The following is a 21,016-nucleotide window of genomic DNA, read 5'->3' on the forward strand; positions in this document are numbered from 1 at the left end:
CCGCTATATATGAGAGGTCTACGATACAAGTGTCCTACTTGGACACGACTACATATCCTATGTAAACACAATACAACTACAAGTACAACTGTAACCTACCTTGTACACAATATTCGACACAACTCGAACACGTACTACGTGAAGCAGCAGCAGTTGTCCACAATATTCGACACAATAAAGTCTCTAGTCTCCATGCAGGTACACTATTCATTGTTTTCTCCCTCAGAAAAGCTCATTACAGCCAAAAAAATAGAAAATAAAGTCTCTAGTCTCCATGCAGGTACACTATTCTTTGGCTCATATATATGACAACACAGATTTGACCCTTCGATTGGCTCCACTACCATCAAGGGCCTGCACTGCATTCACGTATGCAATTTAATGTGACCAAGCTGAGCAGCAGGATGAAGACCTATCAGCAGCGCCAGTTAGCGACTAGATCTCCCTCGCACCTGCACACATCAAGATTTAAACTGGATGAGATATTGTATATGACTAGGCATGCATCAATTTGAGCTGCGTATAAGCGTATCAATGCTTTCCACTATTATCAAGCATATATTAGTGGTGTAGAGCAAATAAATTAACTGTCAAAATCATGACTTGCTATCAGGGTATATTAATGAACAAACAAACCAATAGTTACATCTCAGCCAGTCAGCCAATATGCAATATCAGCACATATTGTTCATAGGGTTATTCATCAGCTTTGTTTCTTTCCAAGTAACCTAACACAATCACCAAGGGATTAAATGATTTCCGCATAGTATCAATAAGAGTATGTGTGAGTTAGCCATTTCACATTTGATATTTGATTTCTTATTTCCAAAGAATGGAGATAACCGCATTGAATGACAGCACATGCAAGGAACAAGAGGCTATAAGCTTTTCAATCTAGCAAAGCAACAATCAAGTGGTGATGACATTCCTATAAAAAAGTAGTGATGACTTACACTTGTCTATCTAGCTACATTAAATGAGAACATATACTAAACTGTATGGCTAATCACATATCTAGCAAAGGTATTCAAGCATCCAGGAATAAAACATAACATAACTGGGTTACTCCTGCAATATGAGGACCAGCGATGAATAATCACCTGGCACATAGAAACACCTGAAAGAATGATAGTAAGAACATGTATTGGAGGCTTCACAGAGCTTCCTAGATTGCATTGACTTAAGCTGAACCACATAGACACTTCCTTTCACATATAACAATATCATGTCTGTATCCTCAACATATCCTCGTATAAATTTCAATGATGCCTTCTCTCCTTCAACCCTGACGAGGGAGCCCAAGAATTTTATGCATTTCAATGGTCTTCCGCTGCACCCAGGAGGCGACACCATGGCAATTGACCTTCCTCTCCCACATTTGAATGCTCTGATCATCGTGAAACAACATGGTGAGACCAACCGCGCCATCATCTGCCTGGATGATCTGATGGCTGTGGGAACAATACATACCAGGAGGCCCCTCGAGCATATGAAAGTTCTGTCGTTCCAAATCAAACCCAAGTATACCCTCCTTCGTGTATGGATACGACCAGTAAAGGACATTACCAACAAGGGTGCTAATACAAGTGCCATAACAATGTCGATATGGAACCTCTGGTTTGAGGAGACCGCCCCATGTGTCGGTCTTGGAGGAATAAACAGAGGCGAGTGGTCGACCATTGTTACCGCGCATAAGAAGCAACCACCTTAAATGGTGTGGAGTAGCAATTGCCATGCACGTGGCCCTGGTCACGCGCAGCGCAGAGCACCGTCCCATTGATAAAGTCGTACTTGAACTCGGGCGGAATCGACAGATGGTGCTGGCCGCCGATGATGGGGTCACACACGAGGACCTCTGTGCATGCCTGGTTTAAGGCGAGGATGTGGCCGTGGCGGCACCCCAGCAGTCGGCCCCACAAGTGCCGGTTTGACAGGTCAAGGCTATCTGGAGGGATGCGATCAGGAGCGGCCGGGACAGGAGTGAACTTGAGCTGATCATGGCACTTGAAAACGCCGAGGAGGGGAGGCTACCGGTGGTGTGTGCAGAAGCGCCGAAAGAATCCGGGGTCGATGAGGAGGTCTTGCCAATGCTTGCAGACGGCGGAGGCACGCGGGAGGGAGGACGGCTGTGGCGGGAGGCAGAGGAGGATCTCCGTGAGCAAGGGGGGAGGTGCCGCAGCAACGGATCATTGCTCGCTGGCGTTCCTCGACGTGGGGCGTCGTTCTACTAGGGTTGGAGGCGTCGTTCTACTGGGGGTTTGAGGCGGACGCGGACGCACAGGGGAGGGGGGTGAATCGAAGGTTTTTTTTTTGAGAAAATCTCGCCACTTTATTGATTCACGATAATGTTCATAGGTACAAGCCTTGGGTTATGTGGAGAACCCAACCAAATATGTCGGGGGGTGAATCAAAGTGGGTCTCGTTCGCTCGCACGACAGCATTGGGCCCTGCCGACAAGGCCCAGTTTGTTCGCCCCCCTAGGCGGCTCAGGAATAGGCCATCTCGAAATGTGGCCCATCAGTTGATTATCTACTCAAATCTCAAAAAAAGAGTTGGTCTTCTACTCTCACAAAATACTAAATCCATTTCTCAAAAAAAATTAAAATTAATCCAGTTGGCAATTGGCCCAATTACCTGTTCACTAGAACGTTCTCTCAGGAAGAGGCCATCACGAACATGGCCCATCAGTTGGTCTTCTACTTAAATCTAAAAAAAAAAAAGGTTGATCTTCTACTCTCACAAGATACCAAATGCATTCCTCAATTTTTTTTAAAAAGGTTCCAGTTGGCACTTGGCCCCATTACCTGATCACTAGAACGAATTATAATGTAGTGGCTCGGACAACCTGTGCAGGCCAACAAGTACTTTTGGGACACTAGTCAATCACTATGATATTCATGCACATATGTTTCCATAAAATAATAATAAGGCCAATTCGTGTTGTTGATGTATGATCGGGCTTGAAAGTCTGAACTCTGAAACAAGGTGTCTGAACAAACCTTGTGTGTGTAGCTCAGCTTGTGTCCTCTTCTGCATCTGCATGCATTTCCATCCGTGGTTGCATACGGGTGGGTGAATGCCAAATCAGTCACTTGATCGTCTCAATCCGCAAAACAATATACACACTGTCATCCAGCTAGTAATGGATCTGTATGTAAGCGCCGGCAGAGATTTGTTTCTCTCTCCACTGTCATCCTCAAAACAATAATACCACTGTCATCTCTCCAACTCTGCTCTTCCATAAGCATACAGACCATCTGCTACAACTGAAACTGAATCATGCCCAAACTCTGCTCTACTCATGGAGACCAAAGAGTCTCTTGTCATGGAGGTTGCTGGCAGAGATTCAAGGATTTATAAGCCACAGATAGTCTCCATACACCCTTCCAATTTTTTTTCTTCAGATCCTTCATGTTACAGCAAGTGAACTAGGATAGAAATCACAAATACTCTGTTCCATCCCCATGCAGCTACAGTATTGCTCGTTTTCCCCACACAACACAATCTTATTGTCAATAATACAAGACACACAAGACATGACAACTAAAAATAAAGAAGAAAAAGTTGTGCACTACACTTCGAATTCATGGTGTGGCATCAGTTCGGCCTTTGGCTCCATTGCAATGAAGTTTCTGCACTGCACTCATGCATGCAATTCGATGTAAGGAAAGCAACATGATGAGGATCTCCATTTGTCCAGCTTATCACATTGCTAATATAAATTCAGGTTGCGGCATCACTTCACTTCGGTCATCTCTCTATTGTCAAGGCCCGCACTTCATTAAGGCATGTTGATTCGATCGATGTAATTGTTACGCATCTTACATCCCTTGAAGAATTATATCTGCAAAGATGATCTTACAAAGATTAGACACATCAATAGAGTTACTGTTAAACTAACCAAGAAAAGCTTATGGGAAAGGATTCAGTGACTGGAAAACTTGCTACTGCCCTATCTATAGCTACAGGTAAGGGTTGGCTGTTCTGTACAACTAAATAAGCTGTAAGTGATGTATTGGATTCAGTTTCTTTTTACATTGTTCATGTATGTGTTTACCCTTTATCAAAATTGCATCGTATTTCTCTCCCTAATAATAATAATAATAATAATAATAATAATAATCTATCCCTATAATAATAAAGCATGGATTGACTCCGTGGGTTCACCGTCACAACGCGCTTTCTTCCCGTGATTTACGCTTTCACTTTGATTTTAAAACTTATTCGAGGTGGTACTAAATTTCTAATGGTCCAAAAATCTATTTACGAACATACACTTGGTCGCTGCATTGGGTCTCGGCGCGCCTGGGCCGCGGCCCATCAGACCCGTCCGATCTGAGGAGGCAAAAATAGGAGCTGGCGTGGTGGATCGAACTCCCCACCTGAGGTACTAACACAAAGCCCAAATCCATCTGAGTTACATCATTGTTGTTTATAGAAAAGACTATTTCTTAACTTATTAAATAGTCCCACCTCGCTTGCGTATACTGCATCAGAACAACTTATATACGCTTATAATTTGATGTCAATTAGCCTCCTGAAGAATCAACGGACAGAAAGAAAAGTCATAAAAGAGGGAATCAATTTCGATATTGTCCAGAAAGGAAAGTTATAAAGAGGGCATAAATTCTCATATATGAGGAAAAAGGAAGGAAGGATGTGGAAATATAATATGGGCCAATGGGAGAGACATGGAAACAAAAATCTTAGAATGTTGTCACACAAGGAAGGAGATGGAAATTAACGTCTAGGGACTGTCAAACATGCACAACAGCCATGCATGGTAAACCTGCATGCAAATTCAAGAAAAAAAAATCCAATACTACTGACTCATGTAAAACGTACAACGGCCATGCATTAATTGATAGACCTGCCTAGAAAAGCAAAGGTAAGAAAAATTCTCTTTTCACAAAAAAGGTAAGTAAAATTCTCATCGCGTAAAAAAGGTAGCTATTTTGATTTATATATTTCTTATTATTATTTGCTCCCAGTCAACAATATGTTTCCTTTGCCGAGGTGACCGGTGGATCGGTGGTGCCCCAGTTGCATCAATGACATGTTTTACTATATACGGCAAATCAACAAGGAGGCCCTCACAATTTTAAGGTGCTCGACAAAGCATGTGCTGCCTAGCAGAAGTCGGCCATGCTAGACCTGCTGGCACGGTGGCACCCTTCACCATCGCATGAGGAAGAGGACCCATTGTTCAGTGTTTACTCTATAGCGACGCACGAGCGTTATGCCATAGTATGATCACAAGCACATCACTTTAGATTGATCATGTTAGTCGTGAATGGATGGACAATATAAGCATCATTGGCGATGGCAACACGGAGGAGAAATGGTAACATAATAGAATAAGTTGCTAAGCGCATATGAGGATTTGTTTCTCCCGTCAATATATTCTTCCACTCTATATGTTACCAGTGCCGTTGGTGTGAAATACAGAGGAGGGAGGGAGGGATTGAGAGTTGAAAGAGTATGATGACGGTGCATCTTGCTTGAACTGGGTGAAGGAGGGGCCACGTATTGTTCGCTCCACACGTCGGCTATGGAGAGAGAGGGAGAGAGAAGCATGTGACCATGTCCATAGTCATTCCATACCCCACGTTCATGTGGCTACTCTCCTCTATCGTACCATCTCTCCCCCGGCTTTGCATGCTCCAATACTGGTCCTCCTTGAGGCTGTGATGTTGGTGTCAAGGGAAGCATGGCTGCGTTGATGCACTCGGTTTGCTCCTACTATTGACGAGAATGTTAACAAAAGAGTATCAATCATTGTAAACTCTTTATTTTCTAACCGGCCATCTTATCTTTGAAGTGGGCAAGTATAAAATATGAATTCATATTAAGACAATGAAGAATTTAACGGACTGAGAGATATAGCTCAATATTTCACCACGACAGATAAACTCCTCAATATCACATGAATTTTGAAATTTACTTTATTCCCGTTGCAACGCACGGGCTCTTTTTGCTTAATAATAAAGCACGGGTTGACTCCGTGGGTTCACCGTCACAATACGTTTCTTCTCGTGAATTTACGCTTTTAGTTTGAATTTAAAACGTATACGCGAGGTGGTACTAAAGTGTTGATCGATTTCACACATCAAGCTTTTGATCGATCCGTCGTCCTTACATTGCATCCCGCAAGTCACATGGGCCAGGATTTAAGGTTTTGGCTTGGCAAGTCACATGGGCCAGGATTTAAATATATGTTATGGGCCGCTCAAAGTAGCTTTGTGTGAAAAAAAATTAAATTCCTTTCGTAATTAATAGTCTCACACTGCTTTTTTTACATTAAATCCCTACAACTTATATACGTTTTTCAGTTGAGAATCAAACAAGCTGGCGAAAACCTGCTTCATATGTGGATAGAAAAACATCTCTGAGGAGGAGGGTGGAGGAACAATCACACATGCATATAAGACCGATCAAAGAGAAGAGGCGCATGAAATCTACGTAGACGAAAGTGGCATTCCCGTGACCAGCACGGGAGCTGAGAAGACTTCTGCTGCTTCGCCTGGTTGGCCATGAGTAATTGCCCAACCACCTAGGCAGCGACGAACTCGGTTTCGCTGCGGCTGCCGGGCACGGTTGTCGCGGGCCTGGCCCGGTTGTACTCGTCGGCCGTCTCCATGGCCGCCACCGCTGGCCTTGGGACGAAGATGGCGGAGTTTCATTGGTGCAAGCCTGGAGGACGGTGTGGCGTGCATGCATGCAAGCATAGATCTTGTCGTGCAAGTACTAGACGTGCATGCATGGGAATATAACATGAACGCTCTGGCTAGAGTCGACCCACATGCACACATCTCTCCTCCCATTCCCCACTTTACAAATTACTTTCTTTCAAATGCCTCTCCCGCCCGAGTAAACTCCGTCATTCTCGACTGACACCGTCCATCTGCTACGCCGCTCTCCAGCAATGTCAATCGGTCATTTTCTTTTCGAGCGAATCCCCACGCATTCTCTGTACGCAGCCTTGAGGCTAACCTTATCCACTTGGGTTTCTACCGTGTTGTCTCCTTCGATGCCGGCATGGCTTCCCCAGCTGGACTTCCTCGACGTTGCCACGTGGTTTAGACCATGCTTATTAGGCTACAAAGTGTATTTTTCCCTCCCGTTGCAACGCACGGGCATTTGTGCTAGTAATAATCTATTTCTAATAATAAAGCACGGATTGACTCCGTGGGTTCACCGTCACAATACGCTTCTTCCCATGTGTTTACGCTTTCAGTTTAAATTTAAAACATATACACGGGGTGGTACTAATGTTGCCATCGGTATAGATTTGACAAATTACGTTTTTCTATCCGTTATGGGCTTTGCCCCACATGGGCCGAGACTCCTTTTTAAGTTGGCATATGAGAAGATTCAACCCACGATCCTTTGTCCCAACACAACAGTTATCCAATCGCTCCAGCTCTAGCCTCTCGGCCCCCAAGCCGCTCGCACTCGTCGCCGCCGCCGGCCTCCATGCATCGCCTCAACGCCCGACGCCCGAATTACGCAGCCCTCCACCAGATGAACGCTGCCCGCCACCACTAGATCGTTGCCGCCATGCCAATCCTCTGTCCCTGAGGCGACACCAGCTCCGAGCCGCCGTGGATCTCGTGCAGATGGGTGATTGGGCTGGCCTTCTTCCCCCGCACAAGAACGCGAGACGCCCAAAAGCTACGGTTACCTCCGCCGCCGCACCCCCATCCCTCTGGTCCGGCAACCCTCTCCTATCCCCAGTCGCCGTAGTAGTCCCCTGCCACCGATCCGAAGCGCCAGGCCGGCCAAGGCGTGGTGGAGGAGGAAGACGAGGGCGCAGGATCGTCAGGGGAGGACGCAAGAGGGCGGCCGCGCCACCCCTGCTGTTCGTCGTCACGTCGTGCTGGAGGCCATGGTCGTGAGGCCCAAGTGTACGTCATCACGCTATAGATCCTCTCTAATCCCTTCTCCGTCTCATATATCAATGGCATTTGAACTTCAGATTTCCATCAACTCAGCAATTGATCTGAAAAATCTTCATGGACTTATGGTCCAATCCAGTCCAGAATCTTGGCAGACCACTTGGAGACGATGCATTCCCCCTCTTCCTTCTCGATTTAACTATTTGTCTGTCATCCCCTTCTCTAATTGAAGTACAGAATGCTAGATACCCAATGTACAGCATGCTATTTGTGTGTCCCTTTTTAGTAAAGTTTGTTTAAATTATTTAGTGGTCAACATTACTGGCTTTATTGTGAAATTAATCAAATGGTCATAGATGAATATGTGATGTCTGAAACTAGCACCATTGACTTCCCTGGAGTCCTGGACTGTCAGCACTAGGCCCATTTGTTTTGAAGTTTTGTCTACAACTCTTGCCAATTTGTGCAGCCATATATTTTGTTGTGTGCTACTACTACATCAGTTAACCTGGTTTGACATTGATCCACCTTTATTTTTCTGCTGTATTGTTCTATCTCACATAATGCATATCATCAACATTCAAGACCAAATTATTATGTGCCATCTTCACTAATTTGTTGTTTATATACTGACCATGGATGTTTTTTTTCTAGAGTACACAGTTCCCTTTGTTCCCTCGCTTCATCGGCCATGCCCCCCACCAAGAGCGCACGAGCATGGCAGCCACGAGCTCGACGAGCTGTATTTTTCTTGGGTGGAATTAAATTCTGATGGGATTTACAATATACTTTGTATTGTTGTTTTTTAGGTCTTACACATCTCGTGTACCCAGGGCCATCCACAACCGTCTTGAATGTTCATTAGATGTTTATCGGCTAGCTGGGGAGGATATGAATAAATCTAAAAAAAGACAGGTTTGTACCATTAAACACATGCTCCAAAAATGCTATACATGTTATCCTCTTTTTTCTTTTTGTAATCTACTTCATCACTGACTCAATTGTTGGTTCAACCAGTGTTTGTGGATTCAGTTCTTGATATTAGCGAATATTTTTCTGACCGGCAGGTGCATGTGCTAAGTTACAAGGCTACATCGATAGTACAAAAGCGAGTATGTTTGAGCTAGGGGCAGTACAACTTGGCTGCCCCAGCACTTCACCTAGATAAAAACAATTCTACTTTCATCCAATGGAGGCCGTGGTTTAGTTCTTGGGTTTGGCAGCCTTTTTTTCCTCTACTATTGTACTGTGAAATGAAGCAACGGTGTTTTTGTAATATAGAACAGATATATAAGGTTGTTTAATTGATGGGTATTTTTGCAATATAGATATAGGCCGTATGAGGTTGCTCTGTTGAGATGTCAATAAGGAACTGTTCTATGTTGCAGTTTTTGCAATCACCTTTTTGCGTGTAATTGCGTATCAGAAGATCTTATTTTTTTCAATAACTTAGGTTGGTCGGTTTGGTTGGTTGTCATGCAGGATTATGCTGAACTCTTTTGTGTGCTAATGCTTCAACAATACTTCTTGCTCACTCTCAGTTGAAAGAGGTAAGGAGCCATTTTTCCAAAGGAAATTATCAGGTATATTTCATTTCAAAATAAAGTTACTCACATGGATAATCTGTGCCATACCTAATTATGCCTTCTATAGCCTTAGTTTATGTATGAATAGCATGAACACCTCTTTATTAATAGTTTCAAAAGGGAGAAAATAGATAAGTGCACACTGTTTCAATTAAGATAAAAGCAGTTTGAAGTGCTTATCGTATTTGAACCAAAATGTGAAATTGGCTGATAAGATATAGAAGCCAGACCATTGGAATTCTCTAGGGATTATAGATGCTAGACCATTGCAGTATTCCTAAGGAAAAGAATCTGCATAATAATATGTAATACATACATGTGTATATTATTTATTAATAGTGAAAATGAAAACAAATGGGTCCACGAAGTTGTTTGGTTGCATTCTACATGAAGTTGAATTTTCATCAGTTGCATTCTACCTATATTGATTAGCCAACCTTACGAAATTCCAATGGTCATCTAAGACAAACAATTCTGAACCCTCTATTTGGTAGGGCTTATTTTAACACTCAGAATATATACAAAAAATCACATGTTACATGGGAACTCTATTTAACATGCTGCCTATTAGTCCTATTTAATTCCCCGATTCCTTCTCCCTTGGACTTTTTGAACAAATGGTCCTCGCCATCCGATGCTGTTTGGTCTGGATGTTGATAGATATTCTGACAGTATTCATAGTTTTTGTGCTAGATGTGCCAAATCTAAATATGGCTTACTGATTCAGTTTTTCCTCGAGCTATTACCTTACAACCAAGCTTAGTAGAGACGACATGTTAAAAAAGACAGCGTGCGCTAACACTTATTTATTTCAGTTGAATAGTTTTTTCACTGTTTTGAATTGTATATCAGATTATTAATATCATTTCCTAGGTTCTGGCCGAATGTATTTGGGTAAACATGAAAGGATGTGAGAAAATGTTTTGTCATGGGATTCGAAGGCATAACAAACAATATGATAAACTATACTGAGTCTCGTAATGAAGAAAAGTGGAAAACTTCAATGGTTCTATGGATGATATACTATATGATTGCAAATGGAGATTATGCAAGCTTGAATGTGGTGAAACTTGGAAGTGCAACCCAGCTGCAGCTCCGTCTTGCACAAAGGAAGTACTTTTACATAGTCCGCTGTTAGAGATAACCCAAAAATGTGCAGAAAGTGATTACATAGTAGTCATCATACTGTTTGTTGGTTAAAGAAATAATAATATAGTCAAGTGATAAGCTTTGCATGGTTCTTGCTCTTTATTTGCTCTATTCAATTATTGCTTCAGTTTCAATAAAAATCGTAACTAGACTACCGTGATGGCAATGGCTTATTATTCTGCAGAAAGGTAGTTTTCTTAACTTTTAATGTTCTCAATCACATCCATGGTCATGTATGCTGCTTGGCGACATGGGAGTTATCAACCATCTAATTCTTAGCTTTTGTTGCATCATACTTCTGGATAATGAATAACTTTCATTGCATCATACTTCTTGATAAAAGGACGTACTTTTTGGATAACTTCTTCACCAACTTATGTTCCATTCTACATTAATACCATGGAAAAAGGCCAACATAGTGGTTTTAAGCAGGACGAGTGCTTACATTTTTTTTCTACCCGGTGCAACGCACGGGCCCTTTTGCTAGTCTATCCCTAATAATAAAGAACGGATTGACTCTGTGGATTCACCGTCACAATACGCTTTCTTCTCATATCATAATACGCTTTTACAATTTGTATAGATAAACTCGTAATATAAACGAGGTGGTACTAATTTGAAGTCCGCACGTAAACAAAAGCTTCCTCTGTTTATTCCCTGTCGTATATGATGTGTATTAGGCCTGCCCTACGCTCTTTTGGGCCTCATCCACGGCCAGTCTAGCACTCTTCCGATCCAAAAAGACCAACACGTCAAGCTGCACAATACATAGGGCCAAGTGGACTTCTAATCAGCCTTTTCATGTTAGTTTACTCATTAAAAATATAGCGCCGGATGACCAGCACTCCTTGCCTGTGTGTGTTTGCCTGCCGCTACGTACATGCATGCCTGGCTCGCGTGTGTGTGGTGCGCGTGCATGCTGTTGCCGCTGATTGCCACACTAGAATATGATCCGTATTTTAAAGTTCTTACAAATTAAACTGGCTATTTGTTATTTCTCCTATACAATAGGAGAGATATCGATATGTTTTTCTAGAAAAAGAAGAGTATGAATTCAAGGGCCGTGCTTGGTCTATTCTGTGATACGCCGTCATACAACATGAGTAATTTTTTTCCGAAACGGTGACAAAAGATTTACCTCATCGATTAATTACAACATGAGTACTATATTCTATGCGATCAGATTATGAAAGGGGTAAAAGGCTGTTATAAAATATATTTGCCACTGCAGGAATTCAAACTCGCAACCTCCCTGTCCTGTAATTAATCCACTACCAACTGAGCTAGCCGAATGTTTTGATTAATCCCACCTCGCCACTTTATATAGGATTTCAGCCGACGTTGCAACGTGCAGCAAGATAAATAATAAGGAAAGAAAAGGATTTGAGATGGGGAATACTGATAAGGAAAGCCTTCCATGCCGAAGCAAATTTGAGAAAGAAATTTGTGCGGCAAGGGAAATAATAAGGAAGGAAAAGGAATTGAGACGGGGGATAATAAGGAAACCAATCCACACCGAGGCAAAGGATTGGAGAAGGAAATTGAGATAGGAGATAACAAGGAAAGCGCTAGAATAAATTAAGAGGCTTCCGTTCGAGGAGTATAAGGAAAGATCCTGTCAAGAAAAAAATTATAAAGGAAAGAGGGTTGGGTATTTAAATTAAATCAACTGGATTTCAGGGAGGTATTAAAGGAACGATTTTGGTGTATTGTACGTGCGTGCTTGTGTGTTCCACCGGCCGCAAAGGTAATGTTTATCGGCATAAGGCCGGGAGAGGGAATAATAAGAGGACAGATGAAGGGATGGCGATCCTTTTGGTTGATTTTGTTTTGCTTTTCCTTGATGAATGAAATCAACTATTTTTGGTAATATAATTTTCTTAGTTAACAGAGGTAAACCGTCCACAACATGCCAAATATGTGGATTGATTTCATGTGAACCGACCTACTGGAAGATTTTATTCCCTTTTGCCAACTTCATGAATCAATTCTGGTAGCTTCAGTCGAATAGTTCTAGATTTTTCAGCAATTCATCTCATCCAGTAGTTTGATAGTTTTTTTATAGACTAGAAACAATCTTATGATATTTATTTACCATTCCAAAAATAATAATTTGTGTACCACACTGAAAACAATTGAATGTTGATGTAATGTCGAAGTTCACCATCCAATCCAAGCATCTTGAAAGATAAGCCTCACTATTCAAAGGAATAAAAATACTATTATAATTTTTAAAGGAATTAAACCGTTAACCACAAAAAAAAGAATTAACCAGTTAGCATCTGAGCCAGCTATTACTTTTAAAATGCGGTGGTGCTGAAATAGGGAGGTGCACATTCTTGAGGCCTTAGGACTTGCTCGTCAGGGATATGTGATATTATTTTTCTTCCGTTGCAACGCACGGGCATGTTTTGCTAGTTTTTCCCTTAATAATAAAGCACGGATTAACTCCGAGGGTTCACCGTCACAATACGCTTTCAGTTTGAATTTAAAATATATACTCGAGGTGGTACTAAAACCGTTTGGTACGTGCACCTCCCTTGCCCTCGCTTGACGCCTACCTGTGCCTAAGTGGGCCTTTTTTTGTGTATTACCAACATGGGCCGCGTGGAGTACTTTTTTTATATATGTGGCGAACAGATAAAACGTTTCGTTCCGGCAGAAAAAGAAAAGGTCGGGCAATCGAACCCACGACCAGAACAGGTGAAAACACATGCCTTACCACCACGGCAAGAGTCCAAGATAATAAAACGATTAGAATATTTCTATATCACGGAGAAATTTTGTTGCGAGGCCCACGTTTTAGGTTTTTTTTAGCTAAAGCCCACCTTTTTAGATTGTTCTGTTTCTAATGTCTCCTGTCGTGGGCCTCGGGCCGAGCTGAAGTGGCAGCCCGGCAACAGGAGAGTGGGCTTTGATAAGCCGGCAAAAATTATTGCGCCCAGCAGGGTTTCGAACTCACGACCTCTTCTTCCTTTCTAAGAACGAAACCAGCGAGCTATCTTTTCCTTGTGTTAAAGAATGTTCTTTCCTGGATCAATAGTCCCACCTCGCTATAGTATATCAGAACACACCAATTTATATACGTCAATATGTAGAAAATTAACAAGCCCAGGATGAGGTGTGGGATTAGACAGTCAGAACGGATGATTAAAAGGAAATGAGGCACATGACGTTGCATACGTGCATTGTAGTAAAAAAAAGGAATTGTGGGCTATGAAAGGAAGGATGGATTTGAAGATTATTATGGGATGCAAGGATATTGACATACATGAAAGGGTGGAAGGAATTGGATGATTAAAAGGAATGAAATGCATGACGTCTACATGCATTGTAAAAAGGAATTACGGGCTATTAATGGGAAGATCGATATGAGGATTATTATGGGATGCTAGGATGGAAGGAATTGTGCATGAAAAAAAGATAGAAGGAGGACGTGTGTGCATGTTGCAAGACACTTATGAAAATCGATATCGTGTGCATAATCCTTATTTTTTGGGTAATGTGGGCTGACAGTGAAATACGAGACGAGAAAACACTGGTAGAAAAAGGGCCTTTAGTCCCGGTTCTGGACCGGTCCACCTTTAGTCCCGGTTGGTAACACCAACCGGTACTAAAGGAAATTTTCTGATTTTTTTTCTGAATTTTTTTTGAATTTTTTTTATTTTCAAATTTCTGAATTATTTTAACCTCTAATCTCTAATCACCCCTCATCACTGCTCAGTTTAATCTCTAATCACCCCTCATCATTTCAAATCATCTAATTATCCAGAACCGGGACTAAAGGGCCTTTAGTCCCGGTTCTGGAACCGGGACTAAAGGGGCGGTACTAATGCCCTGACCCTTTAGTCCCGGTTCAATCCAGAACCGGGACTAAAGGCCCTCCACGTGGCCGGTCCACCTTTAGTCCCGGTTGGTAACACCAACCGGTACTAAAGGAAATTTTCTGATTTTTTTTCTGAATTTTTTATGAATTTTTTTTATTTTCAAATTTCTGAATTATTTTAACCTCTAATCTCTAATCACCCCTCATCACTGCTCAGTTTAATCTCTAATCACCCCTCATCATTTCAAATCATCTAACTTCCCGAACGGTCACCCATCCTCTCACTACTCCAGCCTGAGCACGCTTAACTTCCGGGTTCTATTCTTCCTCGTTTCCAAGTCTGCACTTGTTGTTTTCCTGACAATAGTAAGATGTCAATCCTATTAACCCTCAGGAATTTAGCTTGAGCATGAAGTCACACATTTCACTGTTTGAGTTTAAAACTATTGTTCTAAAAAGCAATAATTTTTTAGTAACACGAATATTTCTTGAATAAGTAGTTTGACCATTGTTTGACCACAGTTTTACCATAGTTTGACCAGATTTGACCAAAATTCAAAAAAGGTGAAATAATTATTTAATAACACTAATATTCTTGAATAATTATTTAGTAACACTAATACTTCTTGAATAAGTAGTTTGACCATAGTTTGACCAGATTTAATGAAAATTTAAAAAAACTGAAATTTAAGCATAACTTTTTTCCTTTTGGAATTTGAGGAATCTACAAATTTGCAAACAGGCTGTAGGCAGTCTCCATCGGATGTAACTTTTCGAGTAGATGATTTTTCATATAAAAAACTTTTTAATTCGAGTTTGTATGCAAAAGTTATGCCCATTTTACAAATTCCAGAGAGATTTTGTAAATAAAGTCGAAATTCATATTTGTAAATTTTCCCAACAACTACACCACATATCACATGGGAAACTTATTTTAATTTATTTTTTTGACATTTCCTTCAATTTCTTTTGTTTTTTCTAAAACTGAAAAGACTTGCTGAAGAGGATTGCTAGAGAATTTGGCATGCCAATTGATGCACCTAAAATGGAGATTAGAATCCTGGCTGAGACCATCTACGAGTACCTCCAAGGTAAAAGATACATCTTAGTTCTAGATGATGTTTGGACTACTAATGTTTGGTTGGAGATATGGACTGTCTTTCCATCTAGTGGACAATTTGTTATCACATCAAGAAAGCATGAAGTATCATTATTGGCAACTAATATGTCTTCAGTTCATTTGGAACCACTTGACAAATCGAACTCTTGGGAGTTATTCTACAAATCAGCCTTTTGGAATGATCCTGACAGAAAGTGTCCACTCGAGTTACAGAACTTAGCTTGGAAATTTGTGAAGAAGTGTGAAGGTTTGCCTATTGCTATTGTATGCATAGGCAGCCTACTATCCGGAAAAAGTCAAACATCTGTAGAATGGAAAAAAGTATATGATGAGTTAGAGCTCCAGTTGGTAAAAAATGTGATGCTCGCGTTGAGACAATTCTAAAGGTCAGTTTGGAGGACCTTACATATGATTTGAAGAATTGTTTCTTACATTGTGCATTATTCCCCATCAAGAGGAGGACAATAATGAGGCATTGGATTACTGCTGGATTCATCAATGAAAAGGAGAACAAAACATTGGAGGAAGTGGCAGAGGGGTACTTGACTGAACTTGTGAGCCGAAGCCTACTACAGGTGGTCAAGAGGAATCATACTGGGCGGTTAAAATGTTGCCAGGTGCATGATATCATACGACTTGTTGCCCTCAATAAAGCTGGTGAAGAATGTTTTGGTAAAGTTTATGATGGCTCTGGTGCATTCTCTATTGAGCACACACGTCGAATATCAATCCAGAGTGGAAACCTTCAACGACTGATTGAGTCTGATGCTACACATGTCCGTGCAATCCATGTTTTTAACAGATATATCAATAATGATTTGCTGAGGCCTATCCTAGAATCTTCGAACCTGCTCTTAACACTGGATCTGCAAGGTACCCGTTTCAAGATGCTGCCGACTGAGGTATTCAACTTGTTCAATCTACGGTATTTGGGCCTTAGATATACTAATATTGAAAGTCTACCTGAAGACATAGGAAAGTTGCAAAACTTAGAAGTCCTGGATGCTGTGAACAGTGCACTGTCGTATTTACCAAACAACATTGCAAAACTTCAGAGGTTGAGATACCTGTTTGCAAGTTATGCGTTGGTGGGCATTTTGAAGGATTGGGCGATTGGCGTTTTCTTTGTACCAAAGCACGAGGTGTTTTGCTTGCAGATGCACGCCAATTTATCCTTCCCGTTGCAACGCACGGGCACAGGGGCGGACCCAGGATTGGGCCACGCCCAGGGCCCAGGCTGCTACAGTGGCCTCTACAGTGTCACTGCAGTCTCGCTACAGTGTGCAGTATTCTACAGTAGATGAAGTGGTTCATCCTCACGCCCCAGGTCCAGGCTCCCCCGGCCTGGGTCCTGGATCCGCCACTGCACGGGCATATGTCCTAGTGTTTACCTAGAGACGTAAACGGCACATAGAATGCTTTGTTTCTTCCTTCCCTGACTGTATTGGCAGGCCATGTGATTGTCAGAAGCTGCAGCTGTTCACTTTCAGAACCCAGCATCACCTCAAACTGAAGAATTATTACCTCCTTCAAATTCCATTGGACGATGGGCTTCACCGAACAGCCGAACACCGATTTGCCTCACCTGTATCGGCATAATGACAATGTCTGACACCCTTGTCCTCCCGATCGAGCAGTTAGAGCCGTCGGTCGGACCCCGACACTGTCGCCATGGAAGTCGTCCCTCGCGGCCATCGGCCGCCGCCACGGAGGGCTGCGACCACATGAACCCGCCTGCCAAACTGTTTTTTCGGAAGAGTTTTCCACTGACGCGGCTGTTCTTGCCTAACGATTGTGGGGATGAGACTAACTTGGCTGAAAAAAGGCCCACCTAACCACAGTGCTCTGATCTGCACCGCAGAGTAGCAGCCCTTTTAGGACATAGGTCCCCAAGTTTGTTTAACGATGTCAGTCAAAGATGGCAAAGCCTTCCTACTCTCGTTCGCATATACATATACAATTAGAGACACCGTCACACTGAGAGCTGAATTATAGCTTCTCCCGTCAAAAAAAGATAGCTGAATGATAGCTAGAAACTCTTAAGTATATAAACGCATAGACCTATGATTGGTGGGCCAGTCAGAGGATGTGTATTACTCCCTCCGTTTCTTTTCAGTCTGCATATAAGATTTGGTCAAAGTCAAACTTTGTTAGGTTTGACTAAGTTTATAGAAAAAATATCAAGATTCATAATATGAAATCAATATTGTTAGATGCATCATGAAATTAATTTTCATACTATATAGCTTTAGTATTGTATATGTTGATATTTTTTCCTACAAAGTTGGTCAAACTTTACAGAGTTGGTCAATCTTTACAAAGTTTGAATTTGACCAAATCTTATATGCAGACTAAAACGAAACGGACCAAGTACGTTGTCTAAGCCGGCCGGCCGTGACTAATCACTCACATTGTTCTTATCAATATAACATGTAAGAATCAATCAACTACCTTCATTATCTGATTCCAATTTACACAACCGCTTTGCAAGAAGAACCACATTCATACATTCCAGGTGTAAAACCGAAAAAGATCCAGGTCTAAAACACCTAAACCCCGTCATCTACAGGCGTAAAAATGGCGGACAATTGAACAAAATGATATTTCGTGATACCCTGGTCCTCATCCCACAGAACACCATCTATATAATGATCAAGTTTGCTTTAAACCCCAACCGGCAGGCGGCAGGCCAAAGACTTGAACAGTGTGTACGCTATGTTGGATCCAAGCTAGCATGGCAACTGAAGATAAAAATTTATCTACATGTTCTTGTTTATTGATGATGCCAACTTTGATGATGCATGCTTACTTGTGAATTGGCCAGCAGCTGTTTGTTGAGTTGTTTAAGCTGGCCGGCCGGCCGGTGACTAGTCAAGCGAGTTTTCTTATCTACCCTCAGAGTCGCATCATGCCAAATGGATGTACTAGGTGCCACCTCTATAGAAAAAAGAGGACTTCGCTTCTCTAACCAATCGTACAGTTGGTCAAATCCTCTAGCCAACCAGCTATTCCCAAAAACCCGGTTCAGATTTAGAGGATTTCTTCCTTGATTTCACCTGCTCTGGCCGGTGGAATCTATTCCAAGGGGGCATTAGTCTTTCCCCCCTCCAATAGCACACACACAAGAGCACTCAGATTGATCTCCCAATCCCACCATGGCCGAAGCAATTGTAGGTTTACTGATCGTCAAGCTGGGTGCGGCCTTGGCGAACGAGGCAGCAACCTTCGACACATCGCTGCTTTGCAGTGAAGCCTCGGCCCTCAAGGGTCTGCTCGGTCAGATCAGTGAAGCCAAGTATGAGCTTGAAAGTATGCAGGCATATCTGAAAGGTGCAGAGCGGTTCAAGGACGCCGATGATAGAACTGGCCTCTTTGTCGAGAGGATCAGGGGCTTCGCTTTCGAGATCGAAGATGTGGTCGACGAGTTCACCTATAAGTTGGAGGAGAAGCATGGAGGGTTTGTTGCCAAGATGAAGAAGAGGATCAAGCATGTCAAGACCTGGCGCCGACTTGCGCACACGTTTAAAGATATCAATGGCAGACTTCAAGGTGCTATACAAAGGAAGGAGCACTACGCCATGCCAGAAATTGGCAGAAATGATGGCCACAGGGCTCATCGAGTTTTCAATTTCTCAAGGGACGAGGACCATGTAGGGATCTTTGAGCACAAGCAGCAATTGATGCAATGGCTGACAGGTGACATGCAAGACAAAAGAATCAAGATTTCCACTGTGTGAGGCATGGCAGGTGTGGGGAAAACAACTTTGGTTGCTCATGTGTACAAAACTGTAAAAGTAACCTTCGATGCTGCTGCATGGGTAACTGTGTCGGAGATTTGTCATGTTGAAGACTTGCTGAAGAGGATTGCTAGAGAATTTGGCATGCCAATTGATGCACCTAAAATGGAGATTAGAATCCTGGCTGAGACCATCTACGAGTACCTCCAAGGTAAAAGATACATCTTAGTTCTAGATGATGTTTGGACTACTAATGTTTCGTTGGAGATATGGACTGTCTTTCCATCTAGTGGACAATTTGTTATCACATCAAGAAAGCATGAAGTATCATTATTGGCAACTAATATGTCTTCAGTTCATTTGGAACCACTTGACAAATCGAACTCTTGGGAGTTATTCTACAAATCAGCCTTTTGGAATGATCCTGATAGAAAGTGTCCACTCGAGTTATAGAACTTAGCTTGGAAATTTGTGAAGAAGTGTGAAGGTTTGCCTATTGCTATTGTATGCATAGGCAGCCTACTATCCGGAAAAAGTCAAACATCTGTAGAATGGAAAAAAATATATGATGAGTTAGAGCTCTAGTTGGTAAAAAATGTGATGCCTCGCATTGAGCCAATTCTAATGGTCAGTTTGGAGGACCTTACATATGATTTGAAGAATTGTTTCTTACATTGTGCATTGTCCCCCATCAAGAGGAGGACAATAATGAGGCATTGGATTACTGCTGGATTCATCAATGAAAAGGAGAACAAAACATTGGAGGAAGTGGCAGAGGGGTACTTTACTGAACTTGTGAGCCGAAGCCTACTACAGGTGGTCAAGAGGAATCATACTGGGCGGTTAAAATGTTGCCAGGTGCATGATATCATACGACTTGTTGCCCTCAATAAAGCTGGTGAAGATTGTTTTGGTAAAGTTTATGATGGCTCTGGTGCATTCTCTATTGAGCACACACGTCGAATATCAATCCAGAGTGGAAACCTTCAACGACTGATTGAATCTGATGCTACACATGTCCGTGCAATCCATGTTTTTAACAGATATATCAATATTGATTTGCTGAGGCCTATCCTAGAATCTTCGAACCTGCTCTTAACACTGGATCTGCAAGGTACCCGTATCAAGATGCTGCCGACTGAGGTATTCAACTTGTTCAATCTACGGTATTTGGGCCTTAGATATACTAATAATGAAAGTCTACCTGAAGACATAGGAAAGTTGCAAAACTTAGAAGTCCTGGATGCTGTGAACAGTGCACTGTCGTAGCGTGGACGAGGCTATGAGACACAAGCTTAACCACAGTTGATCCATGGCAGAAGGCAGCTTATTCGTGTGTGATGGTGTATGTCGTGTCAGCTCTCTGCTTGTGCATATGTAGTTAGTTGTCGGGCTTCTAGATACAGACTCATGTGCTAATCGTGCTGATTTTTTTAGGGACCAAATCTTGCTGAATTGACAGGCTACCTAAAGCCTCGTATGAACAATGAAGTTGAGTATTGTCCAAATGGGTGGCGTTGAAGGGCCAACTACTCCATGTTTGCGCATAGTGAATCAACTAGTCATGTTTAATTGAAAATGGCTCAGAAAGAACAATAAAAAACAGTTAGGCCGAACTAATGTTATCTGATATTTGTTAGGGCATTATTTATATCAGATTTGCTAATTCTCATCTAAAAAGAACTTTGCCTCGGCGTTCT

The 21,016-nt window shown here is 42.1% G+C and overlaps 2 pseudogenes; both read left to right on the top strand.

The window, feature by feature from the left end:
- The first annotated feature begins 1,351 nt into the window (after positions 1–1,351).
- Positions 1,352–16,883, top strand: LOC123153971 (disease resistance protein RPM1-like; annotated as a pseudogene).
- A 1,851-nt stretch (positions 16,884–18,734) lies between these two features.
- LOC123153972 (disease resistance protein RPM1-like) lies at positions 18,735–20,585 on the top strand (annotated as a pseudogene).
- Positions 20,586–21,016: the final 431 nt, after the last annotated feature.

The sequence above is a fragment of the Triticum aestivum genome, chromosome 7A (genome assembly GCF_018294505.1).
Source record: "Triticum aestivum cultivar Chinese Spring chromosome 7A, IWGSC CS RefSeq v2.1, whole genome shotgun sequence".
NCBI lineage: Eukaryota > Viridiplantae > Streptophyta > Magnoliopsida > Poales > Poaceae > Triticum > Triticum aestivum.